This window comes from Ranitomeya imitator, chromosome 4 (assembly GCF_032444005.1).
Source record: "Ranitomeya imitator isolate aRanImi1 chromosome 4, aRanImi1.pri, whole genome shotgun sequence".
Classification (NCBI taxonomy): Eukaryota; Metazoa; Chordata; class Amphibia; order Anura; family Dendrobatidae; genus Ranitomeya; species Ranitomeya imitator.
This window is the reverse complement of record NC_091285.1, coordinates 295,910,839-295,928,586: the sequence shown is the minus strand read 5'-3', so window position 1 is coordinate 295,928,586 and position 17,748 is coordinate 295,910,839. Positions and strand designations below refer to the sequence as shown.

At 42.8% G+C, this 17,748-nt stretch overlaps 1 protein-coding gene across 19 annotated transcripts in view; it reads left to right on the top strand.

The window, feature by feature from the left end:
• Positions 1-17,748, top strand: part of NRCAM (neuronal cell adhesion molecule) — a 377,012-nt gene that overhangs the window by 152,290 nt on the left and 206,974 nt on the right. For 2 of the 19 annotated variants that reach the window (XM_069764777.1, XM_069764767.1), the window contains exon 1: positions 5,971-6,088. The exons of the other annotated variants lie outside the window; for them this stretch is intronic. The gene's annotated coding sequence lies outside the window, so the exon portion shown is untranslated. Of the gene's footprint in view, positions 1-5,970; positions 6,089-17,748 lie in introns of those variants that run through there. 19 annotated transcript variants of the gene reach the window in all.

Genomic DNA, 17,748 nt, shown 5'->3' with positions numbered 1-17,748 from the left:
AGTACCATAATCCACTGTACTTATCTGTATACGCTTACCAATCATAGCATTGCTACTATTAGTCTATGTTCATATGTTCAGTATAAAAACCAGGAGTGGAACAATCAGAGGAAAAGTATAATACAAACACGTCACCACTTCTGTATTTATCACCCACTCCTGGTTTTGGCTTACAAATAAGGTAAAATACTGACCAAATACTAAACACATAAAAAGGGCCTTAAAGCGAATAAAATAGCTTTTCGCACAATAATGCAACCAGTCAAGAGCTAGAACATATTAGGTACTAAGTGAACAGTCTGTGCTTGAGATTGGCTTTGGAAGCAGGATAAGTGGACAAGCTTAAGGAACTGGGCTATTTTGACAAGGGCCAAGTTGTGTTAATAGATGATTGTGTCAAAGCCTACAAAATGGCGTGTTCCTGATATGACGTGTTTAGCACTCCATAGAAGGACAACTGGTAAAATGACAACAGGATCAAGGAAACCCAAATGTCATTTTTACATTTGAAACGCAAGGGCTACAATTATGGCTGAAAGTGTTGACACCCTTGAAATTGTTCCAGAAAATAACGTTTTTAATTATTGCAATTTTACATGTTTTATTATACCCATGCTTATTTCCTTTGTATTAGAACAAAACACAAAAAAACTGAGAAAAAAGGCAAATTGGACATCATTTCATACAAAACCCCCAAAATGGGCCAGACAAAATTGTTGGCACCTTTCTAAAATTGTGGGCGAACAACTTTGTTTCAAGCATATGATGCTTGTTCAAACTCATCTGTGATATGTAACAGGTGTGGGCAATATGAAAATCACACCTGAAACCAGGTAAAAAAGGGGAGAAGTTGACCCAATCTTTGCATTGTATGTCTGGGTGTGTCACACTAAGCATGGAGAATAAAAAGAGAAGAAAGCTGTGGACTTGAGAACCAAAATCTCAAGGTTACAAGTCCATCTCCAGAGATCTTGATGTTCCTTTGTCCACATAACATGACATAATCAAGAAGTTTACAACCCATGGCACTGTAGTAATCTACCTGAACGTGGATGGCAAATAATAATTGATGAATGGTTGCAATGCAGGATAGTCTGGATGGTGGATAAACAGCCCCAATCAAGTTCCAAATAAATCCATCTAGTCCTGCAGGCTCAGTGTGCCTCAGTGTCAGCTCCATCTATTCGTCGTTCTTCCTGCCAACATATTAGGATATGCACCAAAATTTTCTCCTGCAAAACCTGACCGTGTGCACATATTAACCCCTGTCCTGTGTCTGCCCCCATTCATTATAAATACTTACTCCCATCTTAATCCCCCACTCCCATCATTGTCCTCTCCCCCACCCCATCATTGTCCTCTTCCCCACTCCCATCATTATCCTTTCCCCCACATTCATTATTGTCTGCTCCCATCATTGTCCCCTTCCCAGTATATTGGTAAAAAAAAACCTCTCTGTCCATTGCCCCGCAGATTTCTTGTCGCCAGCAACTTTCTCTCTGACACAGAAGTGTGCTGCATGCTGAGGTCATCAAGCCGTGCGATCCTGTGTCAGAGAAAAAGCGCCGGGCAGGAAGTAGAGGATGGATTCCTGCAGCTCTACTTAAATTTTCTCATATAGGCAGTGGAGCTGCAGGTATCGCTCCTTGCCTGCTGCACATGATGAGGGTAATCTAGCCATGTGTCCCACGGAGCCTTGGTCTCCGAGAAACAGGCCAGGGTGCACTCATTATTTGCCGCCCTGCAGTGGCTCCCCTCCACCTCCGGGCCCTGGTGCAGGTTCACCGGCGGTATGTCCGCCTCTGATACATATTTACATAGTGTATCTTTATTTTTTTCACATGACTATTGTGTTTTTTGTATTATAATTCCTCTTAGAATTAGAACGAATTCCAGTTTCTTCCATGATTCATACATTTTCGTCCTGTTTTCATTTGCACTTTCACATAACTGAAAAGGATTTTTTGTATTCTACTTCTCACCATCAAGTCCATCTACATCTATTTGACAAATACAATTTCTTGATTCTTCTGCTATCTGTGCCCAAGGCACGTAGGGCGGGTGGGGTTAGTTTGTGCCAAGATCTGACACTATTAGGTACACCTTGTTTTATTTTTGTTTTCACTTCTACTCAGTGGGACAAAAACAGTATTTTTTATGGATTCAATTTTTTTTTCTTTTGTTTTGTTATGATGGTTTCCTTTGAACTGTTGTATTTATTTGAAGAAATGTAATGTATGTTGCTTGTCTTTTGTTGAGCCATTGTTTATATCACTTTAAGTATAAGTATTGAGTGATTTACTGGAAGATGACATCTGTGAGCAAGAAAAAATGTGGAAATCCTATGTCAGCATATAGCTGTCACTTGCAAGATATGTCTTATATTTCATTATGTTTTCAAGTTCCCAGTAAGAGCATAAGTGATATGCATCGTCAAAAGAACCAGGTCACTCTGCACAGTCTTCTGCCTGAGGGATGGTTTAGTGAATAGTCTTCCTATAAATTGTTGATGCAAGTGTATTTTCATGCTTCTATTTTTATGAGAAATAGCCTTCTTTCTTTCTTAGAGTACTTTCACACTAGAGTTTTTTGTAAATCCGTCACAATGCGTCGTTTTGCAGAAAAAACGCATCCTGCAAAAGTGCTTGCAGGATGCGTTTTTTCCCCATAGACTTCTATTGGCGACGCATTTGCGACGGATTTGCACACTTCGCATCCGTCTTGCGACGGATGCGTCGTGCTTTGGCGGACCGTCGGGAAAAGAAAACCCTACATGTAACGTTTTTTTCTCCCGACGGACCGCTTTTTCCGACCGCGCATGCGCGGCCGGAACTCCGCCCCCACCTCCCCGCACCTTACAATGGGGCAGCGGATGCGCCGGAAAAATGCATCCGCTGCACCCATTGTACAAAGTGTTAAACGCTAGCGTCGGAATCTCTCCCCGACGCATTGCGACGGGGAGATTCCGACGCTAGTGTGAAAGAAGCCTTAGACTCTTTGTAATCGTACCCTCCATAGACTAATGCCTCATATTACTAAACAAACATTTCAACAAATACAAGGATCCAAATTAAGATTATCAGCCACATAAAATATGCCTTTGTAGCTATGATGAGCCAAGATAATACATCTATGTTCCAATCTCAGCTTCTAAAATTCATGCCTTACCAAATTTGATTATAATTATTAAAATCCGTATTTCACTGCCCTTTATCAGTGTTACTTTATGACATTCTGATAGGTGCACTTTACCAACTTATTTCTATTTACTTGGGATCTGTTCCCCAGTTGAAGCATGTATATATATTAGGATCATTATTCATTTGCACAACATTCAAGGTAAATTAGCAGAATAAAGGGGTTGTCCATCTCCTTCTATTCTTTTACCAATAGTTTCCAACACTGAAAATAAACGGCATAATATCCACCCAACCAATTCCCACTTGCTGCTCCTTTTTCATTTTGTTGCTTTCTTTTAGATATCGACTCCACCATTGACTTTTCAGGCAGATTACATTTTGCATAACATTTTTAAGATAACGTTTGACCAACTTTTGTGGCAAGCTTTAGTCCATAAGAGGCAGCCATCTTTTCTGTGTCTGACTTGCTGATACATATTAGGCCGGGATCACACATGCGAGAAACACGTTCGTGTCTCGCATGTGAAATCCAAGCTCTGGCGCCGACACTGTGGAGCGGAGCGTGCGGCTCCATGTGTTTCTATGCGACCGCACGCTCCGCTCTGGAGTGCCGGCGCCAGAGCTTGGATTTCACATGCGAGACTCGGACGTGTTTCTCGCATGTGTGATCCCGGCCTTAGAGTTAGGATGCAGTCACACATTCAGTATTTGGTCAGTATTTTACATCACTATTTGTAAGCCAATACCAGGAGTGGAACAATCCGAGGAAAACTATAATAGAAACATATGCACCACTTCTGTATTTATCACCCACTCCTGGTTTTGACTTACAAATACTGATGTAAAATACTGACGAAATTCTGCTAGTGTAGGCTATGGCTGCAGAGTGGCTTTATTCAGGAAAGAGGAATTCTCAATAACATTTGTGCGATTTGTCTCCTGCAACTATTTTATCCACATCATAAGTAATCACATCATCTTTTTAACTATTCTGTGATTAATAAAGCTTTTTGATAGTTCACATTTTGTATGCAGCCATTTTTGTAGGTTTTGTGTACTATTGTTGCTCAAGACCGTAACGATAAATAATTATATGGTAATTTGGTCCATTGTCTTGCTGCCAAAGCCTGTAGGTTTATATTCACATCATGAGAAAGTTGCAGACGTTCCACATGCAAATTGTATTCAGGTCTAGGGCAAATTGAAGCTCTGACCAAAAATCCAAGACTTTTGGATTTTTCTTGGCCGTTGTGTCACAGTCGCTCTGTCTCCACGTGACCCCCATTGGTAATTATTAAATACCGATGTGACAATCCAGTATTAAAATCTTGATGCAGACTGTTCAAAGTTGCCATATAGCCTTAGCATAATTTGTGTGCCTATGACTTGTAAAAGTCAAAGGTGAATGGAGAAATTTGCTGTTGAAATTATTGCGTCAGATAGGAAACATTTTATTGTTGACCTTGGATAAGTAGCATACATTATCATAAATGTTGCAGCAGTTTTGAGTATCCTATAACTAATTTATCAGGAACTAGTAAAGTCCCTGATGGAAGGAATACATCACTTCTTTCATGCTTGTTAGTATCTTAAAATATAGTATCAGTAGGAGACCAAGTCTGAAGATGTCTCTCATGTTTGGGAGATTCATTGTCCTGTCCAATAATATGCAACAAAACAGAAACATATGCCAGATCAAGAAATAGAAGCAACACGTTTTCTGTATTCCCTGTTTTGAGATACTTTCAACTTTACGATAAAAGCAATAAAGAAAAATCACCTCCCAATCAGAAGTAGGAATGCTAAATTTTTATCCCATGAGCTCATCTTTACACTTGCATTTATACTGCAAGATGATCGTGAAGATACATTGTTAGAAGCACTCGCTATATGATTTAATTGGTGTGCAAACAGGCTGCCGATCACCCTGAGCAAAACAATCATACATTGGGTGAAATGATCTCTTGTGCAAAAAAAATAATCATTGTTCTCTGCTGTTATGTCCTGTGTAACCAGGACTCGCATTGCTGAATCTATTCCAGATTGTTCATTGTGCATTTACTTTGGTCTGGTGAGCAGGCAATTAAACGCCGATCTGGAAAAGTTTACCGATCGGCGATTGTGTCTTGCCGCCAGTCGATCAATTTACGCTAAACTATAGGCTCTTTTGTGAAGTTTTGAAAAGTGTAGATGGCTGGATAGAATATAACTGTATGCTGCACATTATTTTAATGGCAGTCAGCGGCACATGTATGACAGTGTGCATGCCCAAAGCTACACAGATCTGGGCATTACAACGTGTGAAAGTAAATGCATAAAATAAATGTACTTGGTAGTAAGGTAACCATTCCATCCGCATTGTCGTAATGCCAAGACATACACCGGTTTGTTCTGTAAATTGGAGCAGATTAGGGCATGCTGCGGTTTCCTCCCCGCGGATCTGCGGCCGTGTAGTAAATTGCCCCGGTGCGGTATCATATAGGATACAATTGGCCTGTGTGCGGTCCCTTATAAACCTCTCCACACAAGAGCGCTGGGTGCACGTCTTAGCCTCATTTAAACATTCCTCTGTGTGTCCGACCTTATATACCAAGGGACTTTACCCAATCCTATTTATAGGTTACGTAACGCCTTTTTTCTTAGTTATTATTGTGTCAGAAAATCGTTTTTTTTAGCTTAGGGTTGGATATAATTTGCTCCTGAATACATGGAGCAGATCCATTGTTTTGGCACACAGAGTTTAAACCTCTTTTGTGTTGTCACGAACCCTCTGCTGGGAGGTCCACATGGCCGGCGATTGGCGGACAGTCTCCTCTCTCTGAATGTCATCACACACACACTCTGGTAACAGCAGGGATCAGCAGCACACTTGTCAGCAGGATTACAGGCGCGTACCATGCCATCAGTGTTCTCGCAGTCACCAGAGGGAAACCACCAGCTATTTCATGGTAATTACACTCTTAAAATGTGGCTGTAAAGTGAGGAGTCGCGGTGCAGATTTTAGCATGTGGGCCTGTAACTTTTTAGCTGCTTTTGCACCTGAGGATACTCAGGTTACTGTTTTCTAATTCTGATACTTGATGTGTCCATGTTTGCTGATGTGTATTTTATTATATGGCTACTTATGGAATGAAGTAGATGACGAGGTGTCTGGGATTTACTTTATCTCTGTTTAGCAGTGTTTGTGGGGACGATTTGTAGAAACGCTAGTTGTTTGGATATCACAGGCTGTGTGCACAGACGAGCCCGGAATCCTCCAGTGTGGCTACGCCTCGGCAGCAGCTTACACATCCCTCATCTGCTCTGCTATGTGCACACATTTGGATTTAGCAGTCCTCCGCAGACTCTCCAGTTTGCTCTGAATTGTAGCTCCTTTTCTTCAGCTTAGAAAGTCCTTTGTAGGAAAACAAAGACAATAGGATGTCCGCTTTCAGGGTTCCAGTAGCAAACTTCTCTAGTATCATCCATCATTCTGCTACGACATCAGGAGGAGACTGTATTCAGTAGCTTTTTTATTATGCCCTCTGTTCTGCTATTCTAAATGGTTGCCATTATCTGTATGGCTTCTGTGACCTCCCTTTCAAGTGCAATACTGGATTAATGTACAGTTCTGTCACAGATATTCTTTTTACAGGATTTCTTTTTATTCCCACGAATTTCTGTTTGATCACAAAGGGGCTTTTCCACAATTATTTTTCCTGATGAGGCAGGTATCCTCGGTTAGTTGAATTTTTGACAAGGATACACTCCTGATTGGCCTGGTTAGTTTTTAAGTTCTGTTCTATTTATAAAGCTACTAATAGGAATTTTACTGGAAATAAAGCAGAAAATTAGACAAATGGCTATTTTTGTAATTTGCACTGGCTGTACCTAAAGGTCCCCTTTTCCTGCAAGTTTGTATTCTTTTAGCTGAAAGCTGTGAAGTTCGGGATTAGTACCTAGGTGTCCGGTGCTGAACTCCAAACTCGGACGTCTCATGGAAAATCATTTTACATTTCGGAGTGAGAGAGAGATATTTTCCAGCTATTTTCCAGCTCCAAAGATCTGGTCCCCATTGATTTCTATGGGTTCAGGTTCAAGTTTGGGTACGGTTCAAGTACCCGAACCAAACTTTGGATCAAAGTTCGGTTGAACCCGACGAACCCGAACTTCCACGGATCTTCTCATCCCTATATGTCATGTGTGTGCCTGCCTTAGTACTTACCCGATAGCTGCCAGGAAATGCAGGGTTTTGAAGAATAGTTTAGGCAGCATAAAATAGTGGAGGGAACAGAAACAAAACAATAATTTACAGCTAATGATACAAAACAACAGGCATCGTAAAACCTGTTCACTCTCTGCATTAAGAGGGTTGTTAACTATACCTAGATTTCTATCCTCCTGTTTTCTGCATTGTTTTACGGTTGGTCGTTTGGACTGAATAGGCAAATGTGTTCCCACAATATTTTACTAGGTTTATAATGAACATACAGTTAGGGCCAGAAATATTTGGACAGTGACACAATTTTCGCGAGTTGGGCTCTGCATGCCACCACATTGGATTTGAAATGAAACCTCTACAACAGAATTCAAGTGCAGATTGTAACGTTTAATTTGAAGGGTTGAACAAAAAATATCTGATAGAAAATGTAGGAATTGTACACATTTCTTTACAAACGCTCCACATTTTAGGAGGTCAAAAGTAATTGGACAAATAAACATAACCCAAACAAAATATTTTTATTTTCAATATTTTGTTGCAAATCCTTTGGAGGCAATCACTGCCTTAAGTCTGGAACCCATGGACATCACCAAACGCTGGGTTTCCTCCTTCTTAATGCTTTGCCAGGCCTTTACAGCCGCAGCCTTCAGGTCTTGCTTGTTTGTGGGTCTTTCCGTCTTAAGTCTGGATTTCAGCAAGTGAAATGCATGCTCAATTGGGTTTAGATCTGGAGATTGACTTGGCCATTGCAGAATGTTCCACTTTTTGGCACTCATGAACTCCTGGGTAGCTTTGGCTGTATGCTTGGGGTCATTGTCCATCTGTACTATGAAGCGCCGTCCAATCAACTTTGCAGCATTTGGCTGAATCTGGGCTGAAAGTATATCCCGGTACACTTCAGAATTCATCCGGCTACTCTTGTCTGCTCTTATGTCATCAATAAACACAAGTGACCCAGTGCCATTGAAAGCCATGCATGCCCATGCCATCACGTTGCCTCCACCATGTTTTACACAGGATGTGGTGTGCCTTGGATCATGTGCCGTTCCCTTTCTTCTCCAAACTTTTTTCTTCCCATCATTCTGGTACAGGTTGATCTTTGTCTCATCTGTCCATAGAATACTTTTCCAGAACTGAGCTGGCTTCTTGAGGTGTTTTTCTGCAAATTTAACTCTGGCCTGTCTATTTTTGGTATTGATAAATGGTTTGCATCTAGATGTGAACCCTTTGTATTTACTGTCATGGAGTCTTCTCTTTACTGTTGACTTAGAGACAGATACACCTACTTCACTGAGAGTGTTCTGGACTTCAGTTGATGTTGTGAACGGGTTCTTCTTCACCAAATTAAGTATGCGGCGATCATCCACCACTGTTGTCATCCGTGGACGCCCAGGCCTTTTTGAGTTTCCAAGCTCACCAGTCAATTCCTTTTTTCTCAGAATGTACCCAACTGTTGATTTTGCTACTCCAAGCATGTCTGCTATCTCTCTGATGGATTTTTTCTTTTTTTTCAGCCTCAGGATGTTCTGCTTCACCTCAATTGAGAGTTCCTTTGACCGCATGTTGTCTGCTCACAGCAACAGCTTCCAAATGCAAAACCACACACCTGGAATCCACCCCTGACCTTTTAACTACTTCATTGATTACAGGTTAACGAGGGAGACGCCTTCAGAGTTAATTGCAGCCCTTAGAGTCCATTGTCCAATTACTTTTGGTCCCTTGAAAAAGAGGACACTATGCATTACAGAGCTATGATTCCTAAACCCTTTCTCCGATTTGGATGTGGAAACTATCATATTGCAGCTGGGAGTGTGCACTTTCAGCCCATATTACATATATAATTTTATTTCTGAACATGTTTTTGTAAACAGCTAAAATAACAAAACTTGTGTCACTGTCCAAATATTTCTGGCCCTAACTGTATATTAATATTATATTATAAACAGATTTATAAAATCTCATCCACTAGTCTGCTTTAATCCAAGGGTAAGTTCTGCTGCATCTTCGTCCCATGTGGACCAAAAGAAATTTTCCCCTTTTAGAGTAGACCACCAACAAATCCTGTAACGTAAAATAGCAAAGGCAGAGAGTCTAAGAGTATTATGTGTAGTATGTTGGTTTCTTCAGTTGAAAAAGATACTGGTTTGGCGTTGAAACACATAGAATTGAAGGTTTTTTATTAGCACTATAACGTGAAATTAATTTCATTCCTGAAGTAAAAGCTTATTTCAACATGTTTCATCTACCTTAGTTTAAGACACATCGTACTCAGCTTCCCCATATCATCGCCGCTTCTCAGGTCTGTGTTTTGGCTGAAGCAGTAACATCACATCAACAGCTCCCATCACCACTGCAACCAGTTACTGACCTCGGCAACTCATGGCGTCTTCATCAGCAGGCCTGCTGAGCTCAGTGACTGACTGCAGTGGTCATGTGAGTTGCTGATGTGATATCTCCACTGTAGTCAAAATTCTTGGCCTTTGTTATTTTACATTATAGTATATATGGGGCCCATTTTTCTGAAAATGGAAAACCCCATTAACTTTAGGTTACATGAACAGAACACATACAACTTATAGTCTATGCAAAATGAAAACATGGGCACTCCATAGCGCAAAATTACCACTGACAGGTTATGTTTACACGTTCAGTATTTGGTCAGTTTTTTACCTCCGTATTTGTAAGCCAATTTCAGGAGTGGAACAATCAGAGAAAAAGTATAATGCAAACCCCTGCCACACTTTTCTGTTTTTCACCCACTCCTAGTTTTGGTTTACAAATACTGATATAAAATGCTGACCAAATGCTGAACGTGTGACTCTGACAGCCGCCAAGAGGTCGGAACCATGTGATAAAATGTAATAGGGAAAAAGAAGAGAAAATTTACATTGTACTCGCATTTTAGGAAACACCTGTCTTTATTTTCCGGAGTGCCATTCTAATGCTGCCAACTGACCAAAAATATTCAATGCAAAAAAGAGGGTAATCTGGGTAGCTTCAGGTTTTTTGGTTTGGAGAAAGTAACTAAACCGAATTGAGGTGGTAGTTGGCAGGAAAAGCTTTTCATGAGAGAAGCCTTTTTGATTATTTCCCTGGACACAAAACAACCAAAGGGTTTGAACTGCAGAAATGGCACAAGGTATATACAGTATATTGAATGTAGTTCATATATATATATATAGTTGTCTTTCCCATAATATATCAATGGCCTATGTTTGGTAATCATTCATACATTTTGTCGATGTATATGTTATCTGTGTGGGTTTATATATATATTTTTTTGGGTTGGGGCGTCCTTTAATCTGACTGTGGGGGTGTTCCCTCAGGATTGCTACACATGATTTTATTAATTAGCATATGATAAAATGTGGTTTGGTGTGTTTAAGCCTTTAGTGGCCACCAGTACTTATTAAAACGGCTGCCACTAAGAGACCTTATTCCCTCATTGCCGTTTTAAAGCGACGATCGGGAATAAGGCTGTAGTGCACCCCAGAGTCAGAAAATCTCTGGGGTCTTGGCTACCGGTGGTAGCTGAGACCTCGGATAACATGATCAACGCCGGATTTTCCTGTGCCTGATCACGTGAGGGTCTTTATTCAGTGAATAACGGCGATCACAAAAAAAAAGTGTGTCGGCTGTTTCATTATTTTTTCTCCTGACATACATGTCAGAGGAGAGAGAAATGACCCCCTCTGCCACCCACCTGTCCCTCCTGATCAGTACCCCGGCCCGGCGTCATCTTCCTGGAAGATGCACCCACCGAGATCTGTTGGCCAGTACCCGGCAACAATAGGAAATTTTTCCTATTGGTTCTTTTGATCACTGTGGAAGACCTTATCACAGTGATCAAAATAAATAAAATAGTAAATCAAATTTCCCTTTATCACACTCTTAGTTAGATAAAAATGAAAAAAAAAAAATTTTTTCCATTTTTTGCAATTGGGCTTTGGCTTAGGGTTGGCGCTATGTTAGGGTTAAGGGTGTGTTAGGGTTAGGGGTGTGTTAGGGTTAGGGTTGAGGTTAGGGTTGGGTTTTGGGTTAGAATTTAGGTTTTTTTTCAAAAGTATTAATACAACAGAAAAAGGGCTGGGATGTTTATCTGTCCAGGCCTCCAAACAAATGCACTATCAGGATGCAATAGAACCATGTAGTTAAGACGGCAGCAACACAGGTGCAAAATACCGATGAGACAACCACTCACAGCCTACGAATCAATTGAGGGGGTGATTGCTTAGCATATGATTGCGCAAAAGAAGCTTGCATAGGGCGCTGTTCACATACAGGTAATGCATAGCATTTGACTTACAGCCTATTAGTGACGCCCATGGTATTAGATCAGTCGGGCTGCCCAGCGTTATCTAAAATAATTCTTGGGGCCCACTATGTAGCTACATAGAAATAGATACAAGACCACCAATTGTGCGGTAAAAAGCGCTAATATCAGGGTATAATATGAGGTAGTACACGTCTTAATTATGTAGCAAGGGTTGGGGTAGCCCCCTCGCAGAATATAATTTAGCCCCCTCACAGAATATAATTTAGCCCCCTCATAAAATATAACGCAGTCCCCTCTAAGAGAATATAATGCAGCACCCCACAAAATATAATGCAACCCCCTCAGGTATAACGCAGTCCCCACCATAGAATATAATGTAGCACCCTCATAGGGTATAATGCAGCCCCCTCATATAGTATAATGCAGCCACCACAGAATATAATGTAGTCAACTGAGATAATGCAGCCCCACCACAGAAGATACTGTAGCCCCCCACATAGTATGATGTAGCCGCCCATAATATAATGTCCCCTGAGAATAATGCAGTCCCCCACAGAATATAATGTAGCCCCCTCATAAAGTATAATGCAGCCCCTCTCCACCCCCATCATTGTCCTCATCACCACCTCCATCATTGCCTTCTCCCCCACCACCCCTATCATTCTCCCCCACCACCTCCATCACTGCCCATTCCACCACCTGCATCATTGCCTCCTCCCCCACTATCATTGTCCATTTCATCACTTCTATCATTGCCTCCCCCCACCATCATCATTGCCTCCCCACCACCATCCTTGCCCATCACCTCCATCATTGCCTCCCCCCACCACCACCATTGCCCATTTCATCACCTCCATCATTGCCTCCCACCACTGCCCATCATCTCCATCATTGCCTCCCCCCACCACCATCATTGCCCATCACCTCCATCATTGCCTCCCCCCACCACCATCATTGCCCATTTAATCACCTCCATCACTGCCTCCTACCACCACCATTGCCCATCACCTCCATCATTGCCTCTCCCCACCACTATCATTTCCTCCCCCACCACCATCCTTGCCCATCACCTCCATCATTGCCTCCCCCACCACCATCATTGCCCATTTCATCACCTCCATCACTGTCTCCCACCACCACCATTGCCCATCACCTCCATCATTGCCTCTCCCCCACCACCATCATTGCCCCCACCTCCATCATTGCCTCCCACCTCCATCATTGCCTCCCACCTCCATCATTGCCTCCCACCTCCATCATTGCCTCCCACCACCACTGCCCATTTCATCACCTCCATCACTGCCTCCCACCACCGCCATTGCCCATCACCTCCATCATTGCCTCTCCCCCACCACCATCATTGCCCCCCACCTCCATCATTGCCTAGCACCACCACTGCCCATTTCATCACCTCCATCACTGCCTCCCACCACCGCCATTGCCTATCACCTCCATCATGGCCTCCCATACCATCATTGCCTCCCCACCATCATTGCCTATCACCTCCATCATTGCCTCCCATACCATCATTACCTATCACCTCCATCATTGTCTCCCCTACCATCACTGCCCATCACTTCCATCACTGCCTCCCCTCACCTCCATCATTGCCTCCCCACCACCACCATCACTGCCATAATTGCCTCCCCTCACCTCCATCATTGCCTCCCCACCACCAACATTGCCCATCACCTCCATCATTATCTTCCCCCACCATTATTGCCCATCACCTCCATCATTGTCTCCCCCAACCACAATCATTGCCCATCACCTCCATCATTGTCTCCCCCCACCAATATCATAGTCCTTCACCACACACACAGCTCACCGCAGCTCATCACACACACACACACACACACACACACACACTCTCTCACACACACACACACACACTCACACACACACTCTCTCTCTCTCTCACACACACACTCTCACAGGCACACACGCAGGCACGCAGCACAGCTCACCTCCCCGCAGCAGCAGCTCATTCCTGGAAGCTTTCTGACTGAGACAACAGGACGCTGGATGATGACGTCATCCAGCTGGGCTGTCTCAGACAGGAAGCAGGACCCTGGGAGGTGAGCTGCTCTGGGAGTCTGTGTGCCTGCGTGTGTATGTGTGCGGTCCTGTGCTGTGTGTGGGTGTGCGGTACTTTGTGAGTGTGTGTGTGTGGTGCGGCTTTACATGCGGGCAGTGTTAGCTGCACCCTGCAGCTAACGCTGCTCGCTATTAAAGAGAAATGGTATTCATGCCTCTTCCACGCCCATAGGGGCATGGGGAAGCGTGAATATTAATTTGGCTTTAGCAGCGGGGACAGTATCCTGTCTCCAGCTGCTGCTACTTGGCACAGGGGTGGCCCCCTTGACTCAGGGGCCCTATAGCCACTGGCAAGGGGCCCCTGGAGCAGTGGGGGCCCTAGGCAGCTGCTGGCCAGTATGCCAGCAGGTGTCAGTGACTGGGCCCACCGGAGAATCCTCCGGTTCTCCGGTGGGCCAGTCCGAGCCTGAATGCATCCCATGTGAGCATACACCTCAGTTTACAAGACCAAAAATAATGGTCCTGGCTGCACCGTGAAAAATAAAGAGCAGAAAATACATATAAAAATATGTGAGGTATTGGTCGATTACCTGTATGTGAACAGCATACCCGAGCACCCAATGCAAACTGGAGTAGCAAGCGACATATTCAATATGACGACCGAATGTTATCAAATTCTGTGTTGTACCTGTTGGTTAAAAATGCACAGTATACCCCTGGATAAAATCCTTGAGGGGTATGGTTTCCAAAAGGGGGTCATTTGTGGGGGGTTTCACATCAGGGGCTCTTCAAACGCAACATAGCATCCACTAATTATTACAGCAAATTTTACATTGAAACAGTCAAATGGCGCTCCTTCCCTTCTGAGCCCTGATGTGCTCCCAAACAGATTTCCCTCACAAATAAGTTATCAGCGTATTGAGAAGAAATTGCAAAACAAATTTCGGGGTCCATTTTCTTTTGTAACCCTTGTGAACATAAAAAAGTTTAGGTCTAAAGTAAATGTTAATTTTTTCCTTCCACATTGCTTCAGTTCCTGTGAAGCGCCGGAATGGTTAATAAACTTCTTGAATGTGGTTTTGAGCACCTTGAGGGGTGCAGTTTTTTTTTTAGAATGGTGTCACTTTTGGGTATTTTCTATCATACAGGCTCCTCAAAGTCACTTGAAATGTGATGTGGTGCCTAAAAAAATGGTTTTGTAAATTTTGTTGGAAAAATGAGAAATCGCTAGTCAAATTTTAACCCTTCTAACTTCCTAACAAAAAAAAAATATGTTTCCAAAATTATACTGATGTAAAGTAGACATGTGGGAAATCTTATTAACGATTTTGTATGATGTAACTTTCTGATTTAAGGGCATAAGAATTAAAAGTTTGAAAATGGTGAAATTTCCGTTTTTTTGTCAAATAAATGCAAGTCATATCGAAATAATGTTACCACTATCATGAAGTACAATATGTCATGAAAAAACAGTCTCAGAATCAGTGGAATCCGTTAAAGCGTTCTAGAATTATAACCTCAGAATTTTAAAATTTTGCTTGGTCATACCTCCCAGCTTTTGAAGAAGGCAAAGAGGGACAAAGGTAGCGGCGTGCGCAGCGCGCCACGGCAAATTTTAGGCCATGGCCTTGACCACACCATTTCACCACTAGTCACACCCATACCCACGACCCAACCACACCCATTTAGCGCTGCTGATTACACTGTTTCATAAACAATAATTATAAACAGAAAAAAATATGGCCACACAGTGCTCCATACTGTATAATGGCCACACAGTGCTCCATAGTGTATAATAGCCACACAGTGCTTCATACTGTATAATGTCCACACACCATGATCAATACTGTATAATGGCCACACAGTGCTCCATACTGTATAATGGCCACACAGTGCTCCATACTGTATAATGGCCCCACATGATGCTCAATACTGTATAATGGCCCCACATGATGCTCAATACTGTATAATGGCCACACAGTGCTCCATACTGTATAATGGCCACAAAGTGCTCCATACTGTATAATGGCCACACAGTGCTCCATACTGTATAATGGCCGCACAGTGCTCTATACTGTATAATGGGCACACAGTGCTCCATACTGTATAATGGGCACACAGTGCTCCGTACTGTATAATGGCAACACATAATGCTGCATACTGTATAATGGCCACACATGATGCTCCATACTGTATAATGGCCACACATGATGCTCCATACTGTATAATGGCTACACAGTGCTCCGTTCTGTATAATGGCCACACATGATGATGCATACAGTATAAACTATAATTATAAACAGAAAAAAATATGGCCACACAGTGCTCCATACTGTATAATGGCCACACAGTGCTCCATACTGTATAATGGCCACACAGTGCTCCATACTGTATAATGGCAACACATGATGCTCCATACTGTATAAAGACCACACATGATGCTCCATACTGCATATTGGCCACATAATGCTCCATATTTTATAATGGCCACACATGTTGCTCCATATAATAATAATAATATTTTTTTATTTATATAGCGCCAACATATTCCGCAGCGCTTTACAACTTATTGAGGGGACTTGTACAGACAATAGACATTACAGCATAACAGAGATCAACAGTTCAAAACAGATACCAGGAGGAATGAGGGCCCTGCTCGCAAGCTTACAAACTATGAGGAAAAGGGGAGACACGAGAGGTGGATGGTAACAATTGCTTTAGTTATTCAGACCAGCCATAGTGTAAGGCTCAGGTGTTCATGTAAAGCTGCATGAACCAGTTAACTGCCTAAGTATGTAACAGTACAGACACAGAGGGCTATTAACTACATAAAGTGTATGAGAACATGATGCGAGGAACCTGATTATGTTGTTTTTTTTTTTTATAGGCCACACAGGGATAGTTAGGTTAATGCATTGAGGCGGTAGGCCAGTCTGAACAAATGAGTTTTTAGGGCACGCTTAAAACTGTGGGGATTGGGGATTAATCGTATTAACCTAGGTAGTGCATTCCAAAGAATCGGCGCAGCACGTGTAAAGTCTTGGAGACGGGAATGGGAGGTTCTGATTATTGAGGATGCTAACCTCAGGTCATTAGCGGAGCGGAGGGCACGGGTAGGGTGGTAGACTGAGACCAGAGAGGAGATGTAGGGTGGTGTTGAGTCATGGAGTGCTTTGTGGATGAGGGTAGTAGTTTTGTACTGGATTCTGGAGTGGATGGGTAGCCAATGTAATGACTGGCACAAGGTAGAGGCATCGGTGTAACGGTTGGTGAGGAATATGATCCTGGCTGCAGCATTCAGGACAGATTGGAGCGGGGAGAGTTTGGTAAGAGGGAGGTCGATTAGTAGATAGTTACAATAGTCCAGACGAGAATGAATAAGTGAGACAGTAACAGTTTTTGCAGAGTCGAAAGTAAGAAAAGGTCGAATTCTAGAAATGTTTTTGAGATGCAGATAAGAAGAGCGAGCCAGTGATCGGATGTGGGGGGTGAATGAAAGCTCGGAATCAAGGATGACCCCAAGGCAGCGGGCATGTTGCTTTGGAGTAATGGTGGAACCGCACGCGGAAATGGCAAAGTCAGGCAAAGGTAGGTTAGTAGAGGGAGAGAACACAAGGAGTTCAGTTTTTGACAGGTTTAGTTTCAGATAGAGGGAGGACATGATGTTAGAGACAGCGGTAAGACAATCACTGGTGTTTTCTAAAAAGGTCGACGTGATAACAGGAGAAGTGTATAATTGGGTGTCGTCAGCATAGAGATGGTACTGGAAACCAAATCTACTGATTGTTTGTCCAATAGGGGCAGTATACAAAGAGAAGAGGAGGGGGCCTAGGACTGATCCTTGAGGAACCCCAACAGTATAATGGCCACACAGTGCTCCATACTGTATAATGGCCACACAGTGCTCCATTCTGTATAAAGACCACACAGTGCTTCATACTGTATAATGGCCACACAGTGCTCTATACTGTATAATGGCCACACATGATGCTCCATACCGTATAATGGCTACACAGTTCTCCATACTGTATAATGGCCCCACATGATGCTCAACACTGTATAATGGCCACACATGACAATGCCAGGGTACAGTA